Source organism: Sciurus carolinensis, chromosome 15, assembly GCF_902686445.1.
Source record: "Sciurus carolinensis chromosome 15, mSciCar1.2, whole genome shotgun sequence".
Lineage (NCBI taxonomy): Eukaryota > Metazoa > Chordata > Mammalia > Rodentia > Sciuridae > Sciurus > Sciurus carolinensis.
Window position 1 is genome coordinate 55,882,432 of NC_062227.1, and position 25,076 is coordinate 55,907,507.

Here is a 25,076-nt window from a genome sequence, read left to right on the forward strand (position 1 = left end):
TTCATTCCAGAGTAATGACACTGTATTAAACAATATTTTCGGAAGCAATTCAGCAATACAGAGAAAAAGCCGTACACACGTCTGTGTCCTTCACCGGTAATTCCTCTATTAGGAATTATTCCTATGGAAATTTAGCAGCAGCCAAAAGCTCTTTGCAAGAGGATGCTGGCTGCACTGTTATCTATAAAAGCCCCAAACCGAAAACATACAAATGGCCAACATTAAAGGAAATGGCTTAATAAATTACGCTGCCTCTGCACAATGGAATATTATGTGGCCATTAAAATGATAATTATGTAGAAGCATGAAAAATATTTATGATCCACTGGTCACTGAAAACAAGCAGAATGCAGGTGTGTACCTTGGATGAAATTCCCAGCATGTATATTGGTTTAGAAGAGGTAAAGTGTGAAAATAATCTAATAGTTGGAGTGGGATTAGGGAGATGTTGAGAGGTGACATAGAAAAATTATTTTTAAAATGATTTCTTTAAATTTTCACTCAGACACTCCTGTGGTTGCTAACAGGTTCAAGCCTGAAGGACTCTTCCTGAGTCTGAAGTCACTGCAGGTGCCCATCTGGGCATCCTGGTGAAAGGGCATTGTCTTTACTTTTATTTACACTACAACGGTGGGACTCTCCTTACTGCCACTTTGAACTCTCCCTCTGTTGTGGTGCTTAATGCAAAGATGCACAGATATGTCAAATAAACAACAAAACGGAACTCTTAAGGCCAGGGTTCAAATGGGCTGAAATCACTCCCTCAACAGCTGTCAGTCAGCTGAGACAAGATATTTGTGCCTGGGGGAACCTCGGCTTTCCTATCTGAAAGCTTCCAGGTGGAGGGGGTCTCCAAGCCAGAAGTATGGACTGGACACCCAGCTGGGACTTGAACCAGCCACCCTCTGGAGCCAAATCACAGCCCAGGTGGATTTCCTGGGAGTTCCACCAACCCGGAACCCTGTGCGCTCTCAATGATGTACGTGACTGGATGGCATGGAAGGGGGTGAGTCCAGTTTCCCAGAATGCACTTGTCCCTGTCATCCACCTGGGGACAGATTCTCTCCAGCTGTCCTTACTGTAACCTCCTGACTTTCTGCTGTTAAACAGAACTAAACTCCTGCACAGTGCCCTGACAGACTAGACTAAAAACCAACATGGGGTCACCCATACCACGGTTCCACATCATCGTAGCTGACCTGAATCAGAGAGAGAACAAATTTCTCAAACAGCTGATTTTCAACTGGCATGACCATGGGGTTCCCTCTGCTTTAGTTGGGACACATAAAAGGTGACCTGAAGGAACCTGATGTTAACCAATTATTTTCTTATTGTTCCCACCTTAGAAGAAAGTCACTTCGAGATGACCGATCTGCCTTTCTTTGTTTCTGCTTTCGTCAGCCCTTCTCTGTCTATAAAACGAACCTCCTGCGCTTGTCTTATTGAACATTTATTCTGTTTTATGGAATGAAGAATTGCTTGATTCTAGAATTAAAAAAAAACAAACTGAAGATCTTTAAACTCAACCGCTATGTCTGTCCTTTGACACTGCTGCATCCTAGAGGTCAGATCCCAAGCATGTTACTTAGACTCTCTAGGCCTCATTTTCCTCCTCTGTAAAATGGGCTGACAGCCCCTGCCTCATAGCACCACGTGAGAACTGAGGGCATGAGTAGTTGTCAGCGAGGGGACGGAGCCTGCCACGTAACGAGCCAGCTCCCTGCTGGCTGTCATGGCTGCTGCCATCTCACGGCTCCATCCTCTCCACACAGTCCCAACCTGGTGTGGGACAGAATCTCTCCGCATGATGTAATTCCCAACCTCCTTCTGGGAAGAAATTAGTGTTGATAAATGCGTAAGCAATTTTCTGATAAACTTTAATGAGATTAAGACCTCTTCTGGGAAGCCAGTTACCCACCCACTCAGCGGCCCGCCAGTCAGGAGCTAATGATCTCGAAACAATCCTTTTCTGCATCCAGTCTGACTGTGATTACCTAATTATCCTGTTTCCCCATAAAATTTTTCTATATGAGGCAATCCCTAAATTGGTCTGTTTGAACTGAAACCTTGACACATATTTAAAAGCAAAATGTCTGAAAATATTAACAAACATTATATAACATGAATACTTCACAGCAGATATTTGTATTTCTCTTCTCATTTGTATACCCTGGGAGGCAGGGACTACACCCTTTATGGGTAATTTTTACCTATAAAGCATTTAATAGGGCTGGGGAGATAGCTCAGCTGGTAGAGTGCTTGCCTTGCAAGCTTAAGGCCCTGAGTTCGATCCCCAGTACCGTAAAAAAAAAAAAAAAAAAAAAGCATTTAATATTGTGACTGATTATAAAAAGCAATCATTGTTTGTCAAGAGAATAAATTAATGAAAGAAGAAATAAACTTTTAAAAAGAATATATATATTTTTTTGGCATTGTTAGGGATGAAACCCAGGGTCTTGCACATGCTAGGCAAGTGCTCTACCACTGAGCTACACCTCCTAAACCCTTTTAAAAGCAATTGAAAATAGCAACAATTAAGCCAGAAGGAGCCAAGCATGGTGGCGCACACCTGTAATCCCAGTGGTTCCAGAGGCTGAGGCAAGAGGATCACAAGTTCAAAACCAGCCTCACTGAGTTATCAAGGCCCTGAGCAACTTAGTGAGACCCTGTCTTTAAAACAATTTTTTTTAAAAATAGGCTGAGGATGTGGCTCAGTTGCTGAGTGCTGCCGGGTTCAATCCTGGTTTTAAAAAAAAGACTGGAGGCTGCCTCATATAGAGCTGCTGGCTTTGGATTCAGCTGTGGGGCCAAAACTTGGTTCTAGTTGTGACTTTGGGAAAGTGCCTTTGCCTTCCCGAGCGTCCATTTCCTTGTACTCTGGGGATAATAGCAAATTGCAGAATTATTGTAAGTTACTCCAGAAGTCAAGTCAAGTTCACAATGTAAAGAACAAAAGGACCTCAAGGCCTCTCACTTCTGCCTCCTGCATTCAATCTTTTGGTGACACTGGAAAAGTCATGTTTCCCTCTCCAGGCCTCAGTTTCCTCATCTATAAAGTAGAAGTTTTTAAAAAATAGATAAAAAGAAAAGTCCCTCATGTGCCAGGGATCTCTCAGGAGGAAATAAGGTAATTCCTTAAATATACTTAAAAAAAATACAGATCAGAGCAGACTTTTGTTTCCAGTCAAGATGGAGAAACAAGAAATGAATTTACCCTTCTGTCTGGAACAATGAGAATACCGGGCAATAACACGAAGCAACAATTTCGAAGGCACTGAATGTGAGGCCCTGAAGGACAGTGACACCTGAAATACGAGGGCGAAAATGACGTGGGCCCTACATTTGTCTCAACTGTAGCCTTGAGAAAGGTCACAGGCCACAGAGCAGGAGGGTGGAAAAGAGGCAGAGCATGACATTCTCCTGAGCTGAAGAGGCAGAGCTGAGAGTCTGGAGGCCGTTAAGGTTCACAGGACAGAGCACCAGCGAGAGGAGAGTTGCAGAGAGAGAGAGAGAGAGAGAGAGAGAGAGAGAGAGAGGAAGGGAGGGAGCCCCAGGTAAGGGTTCTCCTCAAGTGCTCACCAGCATGCAGATCAAAACACATCTGTGAGGCTTATGTCCTGTGCCAAGGAAAGAACCACCCAAAAGGAACCAGAAGAAATGGTACCAGACACTCGCATGGAGCAGAAGCACGTGTTTCCTGCTGGGCAGGAGAACCTCACAGTTCAAGGGCATGTGGTAGAGTGTTCAGAGGGGCCTAACCCTCCGCCATCCGTGGATCTAGTCCCACTTAACCAACCTTAAAAGCAAGAATCAACAGGGCCAAGCTGTTTCCCATAACGAGTTCTAGAACAAAGTTCAAGAATATTTAAAGGAATACAAAAACATCCAGCACAAAAAGTAAAATCCACAATGCCTGACAGCCAATCAAACTTACCAGGTACACAGCGAAGTCAGAAAATATGACCCAACATGAAGAGACAAAATCAATCAAAATTGACCCAGAATTAGGGGCTGGGGTTGTGGCTCAGTGGTAGAGCACTTGCCTAGCATGTGTGAGGCACTGGGTTCAATCCTCAGCACCACATAAAAATAAATAAAATAAAGGTACTGTGTCCCTCCACAACTAAAAAAAAATAAATAAAAACAAACATTAAAAAAAAAAGCAACCCAGAATTAATACACGAGTTAGAATTAGCACTGTAGGACAATGAAAAAGTTAGAACTACATTCTTTATATTCAGAAAGTCTAAGATAAAGAAAGTAAGAGAGGAAGAGTCTCCAATCAAACTTTGAGGAATGCAAACTATAAAATGTTTAGGATGGAAAACACATTGGAGAGGATCCAGTTAACTGCTGATCAGAAAAAAGTGGGGAAACTTGAATACATAGTAATAGAAGTTATCTAAACAAATAAACAAAAACCCACACACTTACCCAGAGGAAATGTGCAGAGCAGCTGCAGGCTGTGGGCTAACTCCCGGCTGCCTAACTGTGTGTCGCTGGAGTCTCCAGGGGAAAAGGAACTTGGAGGACAGGGGAAAAGAATCTCAAAAAGCAACAGCCAGAAATCACTAAGCTTAAATCTATAAACCCACAATTCCAGGAAGCTCAACAAACTTGAAACACAAGAAATACGATGGAAAATGTATCAAAACACATCATAATCCAATTGTTCAAAATCAATAAAGACAAAATCTTAAAAGCAGCCAAAAAGAAAAGACATTATATTCAGAACAACAAATATAAGGATGAGAGCAGATTTCTCATAAAAAATAATGTGGGCAAAAAGACAGGGAAGCAATATCTTTTTTTAAAAAAAAAGGTCAACCTAGAATTTTTCACACAGGGAAAATATCTTTCAAAAGCAAAAATGAAATAATGACTTTTTAAGTCATACAAAAGTTGAGAAAAAAAAAATCGGCCAATAGACCCACACTATTAGAAATGTTATAGACACATTACAGGAAATGCTATAGAACATTCTTAAGGCAGTAAAAATGATACCAAGTAGAACTATGGTATCAAAAGCAATTACGGCATCAGAAATGGTTATTATATTTATATCTATGTTTTAAAAATAATCCAGCACTTATACAAAAATAATAATTCAATGTGGGGTTTCTAACTTAAAATGCATAACATTAACATAAAGGTCAGGAAGTGAGAAATGAAAATTTATTGTTACAAAGTTTATATACTGTACATAAAGTGTTATAATGTCATTTGAAAAAACACTGTAATATTAAATATTTATTCTGCAAACCTGAAAGCAACTATTAAAAGAATAAAGCAAAGAGTTGCAGATAATAAATTAACAAAGAGATAAAAGGGAATCATAAAAAAACATTCAGTCCAGAGGAAGGCAGAAAAGGAAACATGAAATGAGAGAGATGAGATGAATAGAAAGCAAAATGAAAGATTACAAATTTAAATCTAAATGTCAATAATCACATTAACAATAAATGGTATAAACAATGTCATTAAAAGGTAGAGATTGTTAGATTAGATAAAAAAGACTCAACTACTATACACATTGCCTACACTGACCCACTTTAAGTGGAAATAAATAAATAGGTAAAAATAAAAGGATTCAAAAAGATATACCATGTTAAAACTAATTAAAAGAATCTAAAGTATCTGCATTAATGTCAGACGAGGGAGACTTCAGAGCAAAATCATCACCAGGTATAAAGAAGCAGTTGCTTTAGGAGCAGCTCATCAGCAGAAGGACCTAACAGTCCTCCTCCAAATTATTATACATCTAACAATGAGCTTTGAGAAACTTGAAGCAAAAACCAAGGGTGATTTTAATAGTTGTATATTTATTAACATAATTTCATAGTTAAAAATCTTCCCAAACATAAAACTCTAGGCCCAGATGGCCTCCTGGTGAGTTCTATCATTTAAAGAAGAAACTGTTCCAATTCTAAACAAACTTTTTCAGGAAACTGAAGAGCAGGAACCTCTGACTCATTTGTGAGGCAGCATTATCTTGACACCAAAACCAGAATAAGATATGTAAGAAAACTACAGACCAACGTCCCTCATGAAAAAGATAAAGAAATTGTCAGTCAAATTTGGCAAATTGAACAAAGTAATATTTTATAAGGATAAAATATCATGACTACGTGTTATTTACCTCAGAATTACAAGGTTGTTTTAATACTTAAAAATCAGCAGAAGTTACTATATTAACAAACTGTTAGTCAGTTTTACATTACTGTAACAAATGCCTGATATAATCAACTTGTAAAGAGAAAAGGTTACCAGTAGAGTAAAGAGAAAGGGGAGGGCAGAGGAGAAAGGGGAAATATTGGGGAACGATATTGACCAAACTATACTGTTGCATCATGTGCATGTACGAATACATAACAACAAATCCCACCATTATGTATAATTATGTTGTACCAATAAAAATATGGGGAAAAAAAAGTTTAATTTTGGCTTACAGTTTTGTAAGTTCAGTCCATGATTGATGGGCCCTGTTGCGTTGGGCCTGTGGCAAGGCACGCATCATGGTGAGAAGGCATGGCAGAACAAAACTGCCTACCTCATGGCCAAGAAGCAGGAAGAGAGCAAGGAAGACCCTGGGGTCCCACAGACCCCTTCAAGGACACACCCCCAGGAACCTAAGAGTCTCCCAAAGGCTCCACTGCCTCCCAGTAGCACCACCCTGGAGACCAAGCCAGTAACACCTGGGCCTTGGAGAAGTTTAAGATCCTAACTATAGAACAAACTAAAAGGGGAAAAAAACAACTTACAATCACCTGAATTGATGCAGAAAAAGCATCTGACAAAAATCCAGTCATTCCTGATTAAGAAAAAGAAAACCAGCAATAAACTTGGAATAAACATCGATGTGGCTGTGTCACTGTAGTATGCTAATTTTAAGTCCTTTGGGTATAAACTGAGGAGTGGGATAGCTGAGTCAAAGGGTGGGTCCATTCCTAGTGTTCCAGGGAATCTCCATACTGCTTTCTAGAGTGGTTGCACCAATTTGCAGTCCCACCAGCAGTGTTTGAGTGTACCTTTTCCCCACATCCTTGCCAACACTTAATGTTGCTTGTACTTTTGATAATTGCCATTCTGACTAGAGTAAGATGAAATCTTAGTTTAGATTTGTAGTTCTCTAACTGCTAGATATTGAACATTTTTTCATGTATATGATGAACATTTTTTCATATATTTGTTGATTGACTGTATTTTTTCTGTGAAGTATCTGTTCCGTTTCTTAGCCCACTTATTGTGTAGGTTATTTGTTTTTTTGGTGTTGAGTTTTTTGAGTTCTTTGTATATCCTAGAGATTAACGCTCAATCTGAGGTGCATGTGGTAAAGATTTTCTCTCATTCTGTAGGCTCCCTCTTCACATTATTGTTTCCTTTGCTGAGAAAAAGCTTTTTAATTTATAGCAGCTCAACACACAATAGCTAGATTATGGAACCAACCTAAGTGCCCTTCAACAGATGAATGGATAAAGAAACTGTGGTATATATACAAAATGGAATATTATTCAACCTTAAAGAAGAATGAAATTATGGCATTTACTGGTAAATGGATGGAGTTGGAGAATATCATGCTAAGCAAAATAAGCCAATCCCCAAAAATCAAAGGTCAAAGGTTTTCTCTGATATGCGGATGTTAATTCACAATAAGGGTAGGGGAGCTAGGGAAGAATAGAGGTACTTTGGATTGGGCAGAGGGGAGTGAAAGAAGGGTAGGGGGTTTGAGGGCAAGGAGGATAGCAGAATTAATCAGACATTAATACCCTTGTGCATATATGACTACATGACTGGCATGGTCCTACATCATGTACAACTGAAAGAATGAGAACTTACACTCCATTTATGTATGATGTGTCAAAATGCATTCTACTGTCATGTATAACTAATTAGAACACACTTTTAAAAATTTTTTAAAAAGAAATTCTTTGAAGAAACATGAAGCAAAGCTATTTATTAAAATCATAGTATTGATGCTAAATTAAAAAACAAAAAAAAAATGGAATAAAAGAGAACTTCCTCAGCTTACTAAAGGACATCTGCAGACCTACACTTAATGGTGAACAACCTGTACCTAACAGCCAGCATACTTAATGGCGAACAACTGAATGTTTCCCCTCTAAGATCAGACGCAAATCAAGGGTATCCATCCTCACCACTTCTATTCAACAACATCCTGAAGGTTCTAGCAAACACAGTTAGAAAAACTAGTAAAAAGCATCCATATTGAAGAGATAAAACTGCCTTTATTCATAGACAAACATGATCATTTATGTAGAAAATTCAATGGATTCTACAAAAGAAGGCACTAGAACTAATAGAGTAGTACCAAGTTGTATTTCTTGGTATTGTATTTCTATATGTTAAGCAACAATTGAAAATTGAAATTTTTAAAACAATGGCATCTTCTCATAATAGCATCAAAACGTGAAATGCTTAGTGATAAACATGACAATAGATTTATAAAACCTGTTTTGAACTACAAAACATGGCTTATGGAAATTATACGATCTAACTGGTTGTGGTGGTGCACACCTGTAATCTCAGCTACTCAGGAGACTGACGCAGAGGGATCACAAAATCAAGGCCAGCCTGGGCAACTTAGTGAGACTCTGTCTCAAAACAATTTTTTTTAGAAATGAACTGGGGATATAGTTCAGTGGTAGCATGTCCATGGGTTTAATCCCCAATTCTGTAAAAAAAGAAAAAAAAATCAAAGATCTAAATAAATGGAGTGATATATTGTGTTCATGAGTTAGAAGATTAATTAATATCAATTCTCCCCAAACTGATCTATAAATTCAATGCAATCCCAATTAAAATTTCAGTAGGGATTTTTTTTGTTTTGTTTTAGAAAGCAGAAAGTTAATTGTAAGGTTACATGAAAATGCAAAAGACTGAGAATACCCAAAAAACTAGGACGAGAACAAATTTGGATAGCCAGCACTACCTGATTTCAAGACTTTTAGAGCTACAGTAATTAAGACATTTTAATGTTGACCCAAAGACAGATAAATTGATCAATGAAACAGAATAGTCTCTAAAAATAAAACCTCCCATATATAAACAACAGATTTTTAACAAAAGTATAAAGCTAATTCATTGGAAAACAGACAGCCTTTTTAACAAATTGTGCTGTAACAATTAGGTTACCATATGCAAAAAAAAAAAATCTTCGATATATACTTGTACCATATATAAGCATGAACTCAAAATGGAGCACTGTCCTAAATAGAAAACATAAAACTAAAATTTCTAGACACAAAGGTGAAAAATCTTTGTGCCTTGAGTTAGACAAAGATGTCTTCGATATGACACAACAGCATTATGAATAAAATAAAAATACTGAAAAATCAGACTTTACTAAAATCTAGAACTGGACCTTATAAGACATCATCAGGAGAATGAAGGCAATTTACAGAATGGGAAAAACATGTGGGACTCATATATCTGATAAAGAACTTGTACATAGAATACATAAATCCCAACACCCAATCATTAGGAAGTAAATGACCTCCCCAAACAAGCAAAGGATTTAACCAGAGGTTTTGCCAAAAAAGTTACAAAGATACATGAACGGCGAGTAAGCACGTGAGAAGATGCTCATCAACATTGGTTCAAAGGGAAATGCAAATTAAAACCACAGGAAGACAGCAGTACACAACAATCAGATACCTCTGATTAAGAAAACTGAGAATACCAAGCTCTGAGGAGGATGTGGAAACACTAGAACTTTCATTCACTTTCAGTGGAAGTAAAAATGACATGACTATTTTGGGAAACAGTTTGGCAGCATCTTAGTAAGTTAAAGGTATATCACATAATCCAGTCATTCCAATCCTAGGTATGTAGCCATGAAAGCCATACAAAGGCTCACTCACAAATGTTCTAGCAACTTTGTAACATCCAAGAACTGGAATCAACCCAAACATCCATCATTGGGCAAATGGAGAAACAGCTATAATAATACACAAATCATGGAATACTATTCAGCAATAAGAAGGAACACACTGTTGATATATGCCACATCATGGATTAATTTCCAAGTAATTATGTTGAGTGAGAGAACACATAAAAACAGAGTCCAGACTATGCAACTCTATTTATATAAAATTCCAGAAAATGCAAATCATCCGCAATGACAGAAAGCAGATCTGCAGAAAGAGTACCTCTTGTGACCTGGTGGTAGAATGAATAGGAAGGTTCAAGGAGGCACGAAGAAAATTTGGGGTGAAAGATATGTTCTTTTTTTTTTTTAATTGTGGTGATGTTACAGGTGTACACCTAAGTCAAACTTCTTGAACTATCCACTTGAACCACACACAATCTACTGCACCTCAGCAACCAGCACTACCAGCTACTCCTGGGTGTCCAGCAGGAGAAAGATCAAGCCAGCGAGCAGCAGCCACTGTCCAGGAGCTGGTCTGGGCCTCCTTCCCACCATCCCACCCACTGATCATCCCGCCTACTCTCCCTCCGACTCGACTCAGGTTTGAGCAGGAGAACTACAGGCAAGTTTGCAAAGGGAGACCACCAGTGAGGGTCTCACGAGCTACTGAACTGGCACTGAAAGGAGCTTGAACTTCCCCCTCGAGATCTCCCACTTCCTGCCAGCAAAGCCAGTTCCCACCCACCAGTCTGGCCTCTCTGCCCACTCTGAGAGTCCTGCCTCCTCCTAACGGAAAACTCTTCTCCAGGAAGAAACCAAATCATGATAGAAGGCAGCAACATGGCCCCACACCGGGCTCTAATGGGCAAATTTGTATGAGCAAGGGCAAAGTGAAGGACAGCAAGTAAAACACTGAATTAAAAGCCACTTAAATTAAGAATTCAATAGCATCCACTTAACTAATAAATAGTATTCCTCTTTGCCATTGATCGACTCGGGATTGTAATGAAGAGTTCCAGGGGCAACGGCAGAATGTCTTAATTCATGGCATAAACGTCACCAACCCTTGGGTTCCTAAGATTGAATGTGCCCGAGGAGAGGGGAACGGAGAGCCCACAGGAATTAATTCTTGGAACATCCCTGCGGGGTCAGCATTATTATACCCTGCTTCTAGGTGGATTTAATATCTCGAGTGCTGGGCAGGGCGCCGTTTGCCCAGGGGGGGGCTCTGTAATCGTTATTAAGTGATGATCGGGTAGATAGACCAGAGCCAGCGCTCACACTAGATCAGCTGTCCTCTTTATTTCCAAGTTAAGAGACTGAACAAATGTAGTGTTGTTATTATCATGGTGATGATTATTGCCATGGTGTATAATAATGGCCCCGCGCCGGCAGAACGATGGGATAGACAGCACTAAGTCACTGGCAGAGAGAGCTGATTTCTCCTAGGGCAATGTGCTGCCAGGGAAGAGCTGCCGGGAGGGTGCCCCACGTTCCCAGCCTAGACCCTGCCCGCTGTCCTCCTGGGATCCTCTCCTCTGAGCCACTCCTGCATCACAGTGTCTTTGTGTCGTGGACACCAGGCCCATAACAGATCCTGAGCTCTTGCTGTGCTCGCTTCTTCAAAAGGAAATGCCAGGTGGCTTCAGCTCGGGCTCCTAGCCACTCCCGGGGAAAGGCTTCAGGGGTGTGGCCACTCTGAATCTTCCAGACCATCTCCAGGTCTATTTCCTACCCTGAAGGGGAGAGGATGGTGTGGTTTAGCCCTTCTTGGACAGAATGGACACCACCTGAGCTCTGTGTGAATGGTGCAGAACAGAGGACCAGAGGGAGGAGCAGAGGGGACTATGGTGATTGTCACTATCTTCTGGTACATTCTCATGTATGCCTGGTCATAGGGCTGGGCTTCCTATGCCTGGAAAGTACTGGAAAGTAACAAGAGTGTTGAATGCACATTAACATGAAAACTGATCTGAGATGTCACTATTCCCACTTTGCAATGGCTCGTTCTGTTTACAGGTGAGGAAACTGAGGCACAGGAGAGTAAAATGAAGAGCTCAGAGTTGTGCAGCCAGAGGATAGCAGAGCTGGGTATAAACCCAGGCCCCCTGGCTTGTGGTCCATTCTAGAGTGCTTCCAGTCTCTCAGGAGTTTAGTGAAGTTAAAGGATGAGATACCTAAAGAGTGGCCCCTAATCAGGCCACAGAGGTGTCTTGAACACTTCCTATGACTCTATCCTATGGTCAGGCCCTACCAGGATTCTGGGGAAAGTCTATTATGGCCTTCTCCTCAGAGAGCTTCCTCTCTCACTGAAGAGATGAGACAAGGCCTATCCTTAAGAAACCTCCAAGAGAAACACCAGGCAGAACAAAAAGCAAGGTCCATGAGACAGTGTGGAAATGCTCAGAAGATGTGGAACTCTTAGGGTGGTCCCATCTTAGATAAGCCTACGGATCTACTCCATAAGTGAGCGCCCTACATCACCGGCACGCACAGAAGCATTGCCAGCCCTTCTTTTCTGTTGGGCGTGCCCTCCCCAGCTAGCACACAGCACTCACGGCAGAAGGCACACAGGAGACCCTCTCACCTCACACTGTTGTCTTTGTTTCTGGGGATTCATGGCAGGATTGGAGGAGTTTTATGTTCTACCAAGGCCAAGTCCACAGAGCACGTCTGGGACCATTCGCATGAACCACAGTGCCCCCGCGGTCAGATCTCCTGGGGTAGGACCCCAGGCCCCGCTGGACCCTGCCGCAGAACCATCTGCCTTGTATTCTCTGCCGTCAGATCAAGTCCCCTCCAGAAAGCCTGTGTGCCCCGCTCATGGGTAGCCTCCTCTTGGCCTGGCTCAGCTTCCTCCCAGCACGGGCTACCCTTCCTTCCCAGTCCGGGGTGGCCCCAGCTCCCATGGGAACCATGTGCTCTGGCCCAAATCAATTTCTCATGTCCCCCAACACTATGAAAGTTCCTGTCCCCAGGGCTTGGAGGATGGTTTTTCCACTTAGCACGTCCTTCTCATCTCTCCATCCTTCCCATTCTTGGGGCTGTCCTCCACACCCTGGCCTGCCACAGCCCACAGGGATCTCTCTGGACTGAGTCCCCAAGACCCTTGCCAGCAGCGTCATTGTCAAGGTGCCAGCACAAGCGTGAGATGAGATGCCCATGCACCCTCCTGACCATCACAGCAGCCTGTGGGCAGCATGGCACCTGTTCATGTCCGCAGCCTCTACACCCGCCCGAGACTCCAGGGTAAGGACTGGGGCGATGGAACCGACAGAGGTTGTCTGGTGGTCCATTTCTTTTTCCAGACGAAGGGAGAGAGAACCTTCAAAAGTGGACTTAAGGAATGTGTGCAGCTGAGCTCTCTGTCACCTTTAAAATGACCTCCCTGCTCCCTCCTGACCTGTCCCCAGTGGCAGAGTCCAAGGGGAGGAGCTGGGCTTTCTGACTGTAGCCCCTGGGGAACTGTGGGGATTCATGTCCATGGGCTCCTTGGTGACAATAAGGTTGCTTAAAAAAACTCAGCAGAAAGGAGCCAAGGACACAAACACAGAACACACAGGAGAAAATACAAATCATAAACCAACATATAGAATAGACCCATAATCAAAGATATGCAAATTAAGCCACCCAGCCTCCCAGAAGCAAAGTAAGGCAATAATGTACCATTTCACACCAACAAATTAGCACCAAAAAGATGGAATTCATAAATCAAATGCTGGTAGGACCGTGGAGAAATGAGAACATTCATAAATGGCTAATGGCATTAAAAATCTGGTACTATATATGGGAGAAAATACTTAGAGAAACACAGCAAGACCCATATAGATAATTTGTGCCCTATAACCTTGTAATCCCACTGCTGGGATGTCACCCTAAAGGAACAAACAGGAATCTGTTCCCTGCCTTGCTGAATCAGCACTACTTAAGGCTGATGATTGCTAATACCTCCAGTGTGTGGGTGACATCTCTACAGTCAATTAATGAGCCAATCTTTGTAAGATATAACATTAGCCAGCCTGGCTAACATCAATTACAGTCAGAAGCTGAGCTGTAATCATGGGGCGCGGAAGACGGAGCTATTCATTGTTCAAAATGACCACAGAATCAAATCACCTTTCTGAACAAAACTGGGATAAATCAGAGAGAAACAAAGAAAGGAGCACTCGCCGCAAGTCCCTCCACACAGCTGGCTCTGTGTCACAGCACATCCTCACAGATCCAGCCAGGCTTGCCCCCTCCAGCTCTGGGAAGCCAAAGCCACCGTCCCGGGGCTCAGCTTGACGAAGGACCTTCTGGGGTCTGCTGGGTGGCTGGGGTCCAGCTGTCAGACACAATCCTGGTTTCCCAGAGGGGGAAGCACTTTCCCAGGTGCTGGAAAGCAGTGCTTCGCAAAGCCTGGCTGCAGGGGTTGGGATTAGGGAAGCTGGGGAGGGCTACCACCAAGTCACCATGGCAACATCCTCCCTGGCATCACCCTCCCCCTAGCCCGGCCAGCCCCCGCCAACTGGTCTGCTCACACAGGGACTGTGACTAACTGCAGCTTCATGTGGCGGACACTCCCCCACGGGCTTGTGCCTGCGAGAGAGCCAAAAGGGCACCCGGTAATCCTTCACCTTCACAAGGAACTTTGCAAAGCTGTTTTCCCTGTTATCTCAATTCACCCGCACCACCAGGAGTGAGGCTGAGGGACAGGGTTGCAGATAAGAGGACGACAGAAAGGTTAAGCCCCTCGGGACGCTCACAGGGGAGGAGACCCTCCTCTCTGGGAGAGAAAGAGCGGGAAGATGGGGTGAGAGGGGGACTTGCTGTCTAGTCCTGGTGGTGCCTCATACGGCCTTGTGACCTGGGCATCTCATGTAACCTCTCTGGCTAATGGAAAAGCTGGAGAACTGGACAAGAGCCAGAGCTCATAGGCTTTTGGATTAAATTGACTGAAATAAAAATTAAAATGGGGCTCTGACATAGGGTTGCCAGGTTTGCCAAGTTATATTAAAAACCACCTATTATCGACTCTGTCACTGTAAACCATCTAGCATCACTATGGTTTCCTAAAAGAGGGGACATTTTAGCCCTCAAAGAGGAAGACACAATCCCCATAAGTAATCCTTTAGGTGAACATATCTGGCACTGTGAATCAGCCTTCGTTTTTCCACTTCCCTCCAGACTGGCAAAGACTTCAGTGCCCACTGGCAGACATGGAGGGCTAGAGTTGGAACCTGGGTACCAGAAAGCAGGGTGGCAACAGCGAGGTCCAGAGATGCATGCACATGAATTCAGGGCCCCCGCTGCCTGGTGCTGTGGCTCTCCTTGTCGGGCTCAGCAATGCCAATGGGATCTGTTTTTAAAAATAGATTTTCCAAAGCAGGAGCAACTTTCCCCTGAACAGCTGAAAAGCCTGATTCTCCTTTGCCTCAGTGATTCTCCCAGCTGATCTCTTCTGCAGATAGGTTCCTTCTGGTGGGTGCCTGTTGCTCTAGATAGTTCCTGGCCTGGCAGGACAGTCCCTGAACCCTCACCCCTGCATGACCATGAGGTCCTGGATTTGCAGCATTTTGTGAGGGACAGCGGATGTGGAGCTGAGGGCTTGGGAGGGAAACGGTGTCACCTCTTCGGTGTAGGTGGCTCTGTCCATTTCTCTTGAATGCCCGGCTCAAACTCAAGCTGGGTATCAGAAAGAGTCTATTAAAATATGGATATGGACTCCTCCCCACTATTCCCTGTATCTGTGATTTGGGTCCAGAAGTTTGCATTTCCAGCAAATTCCAGGTGATGCTGATGTTGCTGGTCTGATCTTGGAACACATTTCCCCCTCTCCCCCCCCCCGCTTTTTTTTTTTTTTTTTTAAATCCTGGGAGTTGAATCCAGAGCCCCATGCATGCTAGGCGAGTGCTAGACAACTGAACTACATCCTCAGTCCTGCTTCAAGCTTATCCTTTCTGGATCTCCCCAACTTAAGACATGGCAGCTGGGATCTCATGACAATTGAATGGGGCAGTGGGCTAGGTCAGAAAGAAAAGGATCAGAGGGGGCGGGGCCTATGCAAATAGTAAGCCTGGAGGAGGCCTGGCAGTTCCAGAGGTTAAGGGTCTGCAGGGTGCCTGTAATCCCCATTAAGGCTGGAGGTCTAATTTACAACTGTGTCGCATAAGCAGGGCGCTCCTGAAAAGCTTCCTAGTGGGAGCCTCCCTACCCACCCCCACTCCGCAAGTCTTGCTGGGGAATTTGAGGCTCTGAGGCCAAGAGTGGGATGGGGAGGACACGTCTTCTCCCATCCATCCATCCACACCCCAATGGGCCATTGGGTTTCAAAGAAAAAATTATTCAAGCTACTCGTTACAACAGTATGAGGCACGCTTAATTCAGGGGGAGCACTTCCATGGGCCATCACAGTAGGGGAGAGAGATTGGGCTTAACTGCAAATGCACCAAGGAAAATTTGGAATTTAGAGTCAAAGAGCAGAGAGGGGATGGAGGGAGGGTTGGTAGATAGGAAATGACCCAGAGGAAACACCAGGGGTAAGGGAGGATTCTGGCTAAACCAACCCAACAGGATTCTTGCTGAAGGTAGGCTTGAGTGACCAGATATGACTGCAGGATGGTGGAGGCGAGGACTTAGCCTGGACATTGAGAATGAGGACTTTGACCAGACATTGAGGATGATCTGACATGGGGAGCGGGGGATTCTGGGAAACCCATTCAGCAGGATTTTTGCTAAAATTGGGTTCTTGGAGGACATGCCCAACAACAGGATCTAGCTGGGCTTGGTGGAGCATGACTACGGTTGAGTTAAGGAGAGAATTATCATCAGGGGCAGGCCGAGGGTGACTGCCCCAGGCCAGTGGGCTCTGGAGTCCTCACTTCCATTCACAATTCACTTGTGTCTCATACAGAGCTCCTGGGGCTGTGTGCAGTATCTCAATTCCACTTGGCTGCAACTTGCCCAGTTTATTCTTGCCCAACTTCCTTGCCAAGCCCACCTGAGTAATGGACTTTGCCCTGAGAATACAGTGACTTGGACCTGGCTCCAGGCCTGCCACCAAGATAGTGTGTGGCCTCAGCCTCAGAGTTTCCATCTGTTATGGGGCAGATTGATCACCCCGCACTGAGAACTGAGAAGATGAATTGTATATTCCTTGGAAGTGTAAATACACAATGTGAGGCATGTGAGTATGACAACACCCTCTCCTTGACCAAACTTTAGTCAGGGTCCTCTGCACCCTTTTCTCTCCTAGGCTTCAGTCTTGGTCCCAGTCCTTGCTGGAACTGATGAGCCCCAATTAAGCAAGAATCCTTCCACCCTTGATACCTGATCACCCCCAACTCTGCTCCTTGGCTGTCAAGTCCCACTTGTCCTGTTGTGTTGGAACTGACTTCAGTTCGACACTGAAATCTCTTTTCCCCTATTAAAATAGTTTCTGATTAAAACATGACTTCACCACCTGAACTGGTGTGTGTCTCTGGTTCTCTTTGATGATGGTCAAAGACAATGGGAGCCGGGAAGCAGGGGCACCTGAGTTCAAGTCACAGGATGTCTCTGATTACGGCTGAAGCTGGGCAAGTTACTTATCTTCTCTGAGCCCCTGTTTGATCATCTCTAGATCAGTGAGTGGCATGGACCATACTTCACACAAAAACCAAATGAGATCACCCAGGGGAAGTACTGAGCTCAGTGCTGGTCCAGGGTGAGGGTAAAGTAAATGAGCAGTTTTCCTTATGGTCACATTTTAAATAAAACTGACAAAGGAAAGAAAATGGCATTGCTGTCATCCTATCAAAGAGGTACTTCCTGTGTGGTGCAGAGACACACACCTGTAATCTCAGGGGCTTGGGAGGCTGAGGTAGGAGGATCACAAGTTCAAAGCCAGCCTCAGCAACTTAGTGAGGCCCTAAGCAATTCAGCGAGACCCTGTTTCTAATAAAATACAGGAAAGGGTTGAGGATGTGGCCCAGGGGTTAAGCACTCCTACATTCAATCCTGGTACCAAAATAAATAAATAAATAGATAGATAAAGGTACTTCTTGAATCTAATCGTGCCAACATCTGACACACCCTCAATGAAGGGCACTTACAAAATAACTGGTCAGAGACTCAGAAAGTCAAGGGTCAAATGTTTTCTCTCGCATGCAGAAGCGAGAGTGCAAAAAGGAATTAAAAAAAAAAGGGGGGACCATGCAAAAATAGAAGGGAGAGTAGTAGCTCAGAAGCAGGGGAGCGAGGGGGGAGAGGAAGAGAGGGAAAAGGGAAGCCCTGGGGATGAAGCTGACCAAATGATGCTACGTGTCTGCACGAACACATCACAATGCATCCCAACTTCATATATAACTACAGCATACCAATTAAAAAAGAAAGAAAGAAAGAAATAGAAGGAAGACCAACAGAGTAGAGGAAAGGGACCAGGGGAGGGAGGAGGGGAAGGAAAAAGGAAGTACCAGGGAATGAAATGGAGAAAACTGTTATATGCAAAGTAAACCCCACTATTATGTATAAATATAATGTACTGAAAAACAAAAAATTCACCCTAAGTGGGAGGAGGGCTAGGGAAGAATAGAGTTACTTTACATTAGGTAGAGGGGAGTGAAGGGAGGGGAAGGGGCATGGGGAAGGAACGATAGTAGAGTGAGACAGACATTATTACCTCAGGTACGTGACCAATGTGATCCTGCCATGTGTACAATCAGAAAAATGAGAGATTGTACTCTATTTATGTATGATCTATCAAAAGGTATAAATGCATTCTACTGTCATGTACAACTAATTAGAACAAGTAAAAAAATTAATAAAAATTAAAATAAATAAATAACTCCTATAATAACCAAAAGCATCCAGGCCTGAGAGTCAGAGAGAGACTGAGAAACATTCCCAGAGCTTGGTGGACTAAGGCGTCCTGGCAGCTGGAGGAGGCACCTGTTTCGGAACTGGACCCTTAGTTGAGGAGACATGGAGAGCCCTGGCAAAACTCAACATGGGTTTGAGGACTGTGGAATAGTCGCACATCAACGTGAGCTTCCTGGTTCTAAAGAATACACACCAGAATATTCTAGGGCAACAGAGTGTCTGGGCCACGGTTTCTTCTCTAAATGCTTCAGGATGGCGATGTTTCCTTGCACTGTATCTGTACCTTTTCTGTAAGACTGAGATTGTTTCAAAATCTAAAAATTATTCAAAGATAATAAAAACTGAAATAAAGATGACGCTCAGGTCGAAATGGTCTGAAGGGGCTAGGACTCGCCCCCGCTCAGGCCTCCCGCCCAGGACCAGCTTCCCCGTGACTCCGGAGCAGATGGGAATCGTCAGGAGCTGATTGATAAGTACCATTTCGAGGGCCGTGGGTTCTAGCTCCCACTGTGCCTTTAACCCCAGGCAAGCCCCCTCTCCTCTCTGCATAAATCTGTCCGCCTCTGTCGCATGAGTAGGTGGCAGGAGCCCTAGATTCTTTACCAAGGGCACTGCTTTGCCCTAGATGTGTGGGAATGCGGACACCAAATGTCCACCCCAGGCCCCCACAGTCAAGACCCGCCCTGCAGGCCAGCACTGCAGACATTGTTCATGATTCTAGCAGGAATTACTCACTATCCTAAAAGAAACCTCACCACAATAGCAGTGCTGCCCTCAGTAACTGAGCTGTCTGCACAGCCCCCAGCGCCAGGACCACGTGGGGGCTCTCTGCACAGGGGGGCTTCTGACCACTTTGCTATGTGGCCGGGCCCAGCTGTGCTGAACCACAGAGGGAACGAAACATGTGATTTTATTCCAAGTCACTTGTCTTTGATTTCCCTTTCATGTTCTAGGTAACTAGATAGAATCGATCTTTAAAAATCTTGTTTAGCTATTATCAGTATTATCAGACATGTTATCAAAAGGGGGGGTGGGGTCTACAATGGGAACCTACCATCCCATTGGGTCCCCCTGATTCTTTGGCTCATGAGCCCATGAATAGTTTGACTAGTAGGTCAAATTACACTAGCATACAAGGGTATCTCCTTTCGGCCAGCCCCTTCCGTTACAGGGCATACTCCCCTCAGGACCATGGGCCTACATGACAGTAACACTTTTAATTTTCTTGTCCAGGCCTCGTCACTGTCAACAACCAACCAATTCCTGGCAACAATTCACCAAGCACCAGACAGGATGCATGTTCAAGGCTTCACATGGAGGACCCCCTTAAGAGCTCCATGCAACTGAAACCAATGCCCTAGCAAAACACTCTCCACATGAGTGGATGCAGACAGAAATGCATTTTATTTGGGGAGCAAAGTATTTTTTGCCAACTGAGTGTTCATTCTTGTCAATATGGTAACCAAGCAAACCAAACTCTCCCTCAGGCTCAAGATTCACACATGGCTTCCCTCCAAGGGCTCCCTAAGCACATCATTTGGTGGTTTGCAGGATGAAGGGTGGTATAGAATGACCATGTCTCCCCCCAACTCATATGTTAAAAGCATAACCCTCAAGGTGATAGTGTTCAGAGATAGGGGAGCCATTGGGAAGTGGTTAGGACATGGGGGTGGGCCTCATCAATAGGATTAGTGCCCTTATAAAAGAAACCCCTGGAGAATTCCCTCTGTCCCTTATGCCTACGAACCAGGAAGGGGGCCCTGACTAGACACCAAATCTGCCAGCATTTTGATCTTAGACTTCCCAGCCTACAGAGCTGTGAAAAATAAATGTCTTTTATTTAGCCCTCACGAACTAAAACAAAAGGTCTTTTAGATCTCTAGCAACTGAGTGTCTCATTCTCACACAGGTGAGATACAATCATTCACCACAGGCCTATCAAGGTCTATCAGTGAGTTCAGGAACTGGACACAGAATTTAGCAAAGATATTTTCCATAGGCCAATGAGAGCAAGTTTGAAGGGGAATGTTTGTGAAGAGTAAGCAATCTACTTGTTTAAGCATTGCATTTAACACTTTTCACAACTTACAAGTACTCCTCCCATCCCATGCCATTCATTTATTAATTTCTTCACTATGTAGATATAGATCTAGAAGACTGTAAATGAAAAATTTTGCACAAGATACTTACTAAAAATGGTAAGACAGGGTTTATTGAACTTAATGCAGTAGGGGAGAGAGACTTCAGTGTAGAACTAAGCTCCTCTGAATATCAAGACAGCAGGGGATTTACAGCTAAGGAGCAGAGAGAAGAGGCTGGAGGATGGAAATAACTAAGAACTTGATTAGATATCAAGGGTAGGGGATTTTTGCTAAACTGGCTTAACAGGATTCTTGCAAAGGCTGAGGGTTTAGATATTGAGGGTGGAGAAGGAGGCACTTGATTAGATATCAAGGGTAATCAGATATCAAGGGTGGAGGATTCTCAGTAAACTGGCTTAGCAGGATTCTCTGCCAAATCTGGGTTCAGTAGCCCATGGTCAAGGCCTAGTTGAAAAGAGGGCTCAAGGAGGCCTGACTAAAGTTTGGCCAAGGAGGGAGTCCTTGTCAAGACATATATGTTGATGCAGATGTGGATATAAATATGGAGATAGAGTTACCAATATCTCTATCTACATATGTATGCATATTGCCCTAGTCCATGGGCTGCTGTAGCAAAATACTCTAGACTGGATAATGTATAATAACAAAAATTTATTGCTCACAGTTCCAAAGGCTGGGAGCATCAAGATCAGGATACCAGCCGATTTTGCCTCTGGTGAGGGCTCGTTCTCTGCACCTCCTTACAGCATTACCACAGAGCAAAGGGCTTATAAACTCTAGCAGGCCTCTTTATAAGGGCACAAATCTTATTCATGAGGGCTCCACCCTCATTACCTCCCAGAGGCTCCATCTTCTAATATCATCACCTGGGGTTAGGTTTCAACACATAGATTTGGGAGGCACGCAAACATTCAGACACATATAATCAGGTACTGTGCTGGAGGCAGGCATGAAGCAGTGGACAAGCATAAATCCACATTTAGCGAGAGCCCATCTTCAGAGCTGCTGCGCCCCGTGCTGATATAGCAGGGCAGACCTATAGCACCCAGGTCAAACATGAAATCCACCATTCTAAAGAATGTCCATTCTCAACTGGAAAGGACAGCTGAGATCATGGGGCCTCCAAGACCAATCTACAGACTTCCAGAAGACTCTGGGGACCTGAGGAAAGACAACCCACCACTTGAAGGCAGAAGTCACTTTGAAGGGGAGATGGTTCTGATAATGTTTTACTTTCAGGGGTGATTTCCTCTAAGTCACTGACCTGGAGAACTCTAGGCCACAGTGATGTTTTGTTAGCTGTGGTTCAAAACTGGATTAAAATCACCTGTGAAAAACAGTCTTGCCGGGATTACATTCCTATAATCCCAGGGACTCTCAAAGGACTACAGACCAGCCTCAGCAACTTAGCCCCCAACGACTGAGTGAGACACTGTCTCAAAAAAACTAAAATCAAATACATTAAACTGAAAGGGGTTGGGAATATAGCTTAATGGTAAAGTGTCCCTGGGTTCAATCCCCAATACCAAAAAGATAGATAATGACAACGATGATGATGATAATGATGATGATTATATGTGTGTGTATGTGTGTGTGTGTGTATATATATATATATATATATATATACAGTTATAAACATACATACATATATATGTATACACATATATATGAAGATTCTTGGGTCGGAGATGTAGCATAGACAGAGCATGTGTTTAAAATGTGCAAGGCTCTATAAATCTAATCCTCAGCATGTATGTATTATATACAATATATATATATGATAGATTCTCAGATTAGATAAAAAGAAAAACTCAGCTAATTAAAATTGTTACAAAGACACTTAAAACACTACAGAGAAGCTGAAAATTAAGTAATGGAAAAAGACATTCCAGGCAAATAATAATGACATGATAGCCGATGTAACACTGTCAGTGTTGGACAAAAGAAAGACAAAAGACATAAACATAAATCAGTTAAAGATTTGTCTCAAGTAGTTAGTAAAGCAACAATAGATTAAACACAAAGAAAGTAGAAGAGCTGAAACAATAAACATAAAAGCACATATTAATGAAAGAGGAAACTAATTACCAAAACCTAAACCTGATTCTTCTTTAACAAAACTGAACAAAGGGAAAAATACTATGGCACAAAAAATTAATAATAAGATTATTTGAAACTTTTTTTTTAGTTGTAGAGGGACATAATACCTTTATTTTATTTATTTATTTTATGTGGTGCTGAGGATTGTACCCAATGCCTCACACATACTGGGCAAGTGCTCTACCACTGAGCCACAACTCCAGTCCAATAATAGGATTTAAATGGAAATTTCTTAACAAAAAATGGAAGATACGTCTTAAATTTAAAAAAGATTCTATGAACCAAGATAGAAAAAATAATTTTCTTTAAAACTATATATATGTATATACGTGTGTGTGTTTGTGTGTGTGTGTGTGTGTGTGTGTGTGTGTATATGATCACAACTGACTCAAGAAGTAAAAAACTTATATTGACTAATAACTACCATGTAAACTGAATTGATAAATCTGTGATCCCGATCCTTTATGGAAGGGCTAACCTCTATCCCAAGCAAGCTGTCTCAGAAAATAGAACAAGAGGGAAAATTAGCAAAATGCCTTTATGAGGCTAGCATAACAACTTTAATAAACTGCACGCAGACAGTACAAGAAAATTATAAAGCAGTCTTGCTTAGAAAAAGAGATGCAAAATTCTATTTAAGTTAGTCTGAAATCAAATTTAACAATGTATAAAAATTATATCATGACCAACTACAGTTTATCTAGGAATGTAAAACATTCATCATCAGAAAATGTGTTAACATGCCACATTATCAGATTAGGAACAAAGAAGTATGACCAGCCTAGTAAATGCCAAGGAAAAAGCATTGGACAGAATTCCATACCAAGTCACAACAACTTTGCAAATTAGGAATAAAAAAAAGTCTTTAATCTGATAAAAGATTTTATTAAATACTAGTGGTAGCCTTTCAGCCGGAACTGCCATCTTCCAGTTATTCTCGAAAATGACCAACACAAAGGAAAGAGGAGAGGAACCTGATATATGGTCTCTAGGTCTTTTAGAAAAAAGGTACTTGTTCCTTTGGCCACATATATGTCAATCTACAAGAAGGGTGATATTGTAGACATTGAGGGAATGGGTGCTGTTCAAAAAGGAATGCCCCACACATGTTATCATGGCAAAACTGGGAGAGTCTGCAGTGTTACCCAGCATGCTGTTGGCATTGTTGTGAGTAAGCAAGTTGAGGGCAAGAGTCTTGCCAAGAGAACTGATGTGCGTATTGAGCATGTCAAGCACTCTAAGAGCCGAGACAGCTTCCTGACATGTGTGAAGGAAATGATCAGGAAAAGAAGGAAGCTAAGGAGAAAGGTACTGGGTTCAGCTGAAGCGCCAGCCTGCTCCACCCAGAGAAGCAGGTCTTGTGAGAACAAATGGAAAGGAGCCTGAGCTGCTGGAACCTACTCCCTAAGAATTCATGGCATAGTAAATGTATAAATAAATAAATAAATAAATAAATAAATAAAGGTCCATGGACTATAAAAATGAAAAAAAAAAAAAAAAAAAACAGTGGCAAACATTGTTTGTAACAGTGAAAATTTAGATGTCTTTTCATTAAAATCAGGATCCTAACAAGAACATCTCTGTTATCTACATTACTCATTACTGAATTCAAAGTCCTATCCAAAGCAATAAGACAAGAAAAACAAAGTATAATAATTGGAAAGGAAGAAAAAAATCTCATTATTTACAGATGATATCATTGTTTATGGTACACTTTGTGATGGTTGATTTTATGTATCAACTTGATTGGACTAAGCAAGGCCCAGATAGCTTGTGAAACATTATTTCTGGGAGTGTTTGTGATGGAGTCTCTGGAAGAGATTAGTCTTTGAATCAATAGACTAAGTAAATAAGTAAATAAGATCACCATCACCAATGAAAGTAGACATTATTTAATTCTTTGATGGCCCAAATCAAACAAAAAGGCAGAGGAGGGATGAATTTGCTCTCTGCTTGAGCTGGGACATTCATCTTCTATTCTTGATCATTAATGCTTCTGGTTCTTGGCCCTTTGGACTTGAACTGGAACTTACACAGTAGGCTTCCCTGGATTATAGGCCTTTGACATTGGTCTGGGACTACACCCAGCTTGGCGATGGCAGATTGTGGCACTTCTTAGCCTCTGCAATCACATGAACCAATTCCTC

General features: G+C 42.7%; 1 protein-coding gene and 1 pseudogene across 2 annotated transcripts in view; one reads left to right on the forward strand and one right to left on the reverse strand.

Annotated features, from left to right (window-relative positions):
• Positions 1-25,076, reverse strand: part of Zbtb7c (zinc finger and BTB domain containing 7C) — a 326,309-nt gene that overhangs the window by 180,672 nt on the left and 120,561 nt on the right. The gene's annotated exons all lie outside the window — the stretch shown is intronic.
• LOC124965384 (60S ribosomal protein L21-like) lies at positions 13,090-24,352 on the forward strand (annotated as a pseudogene).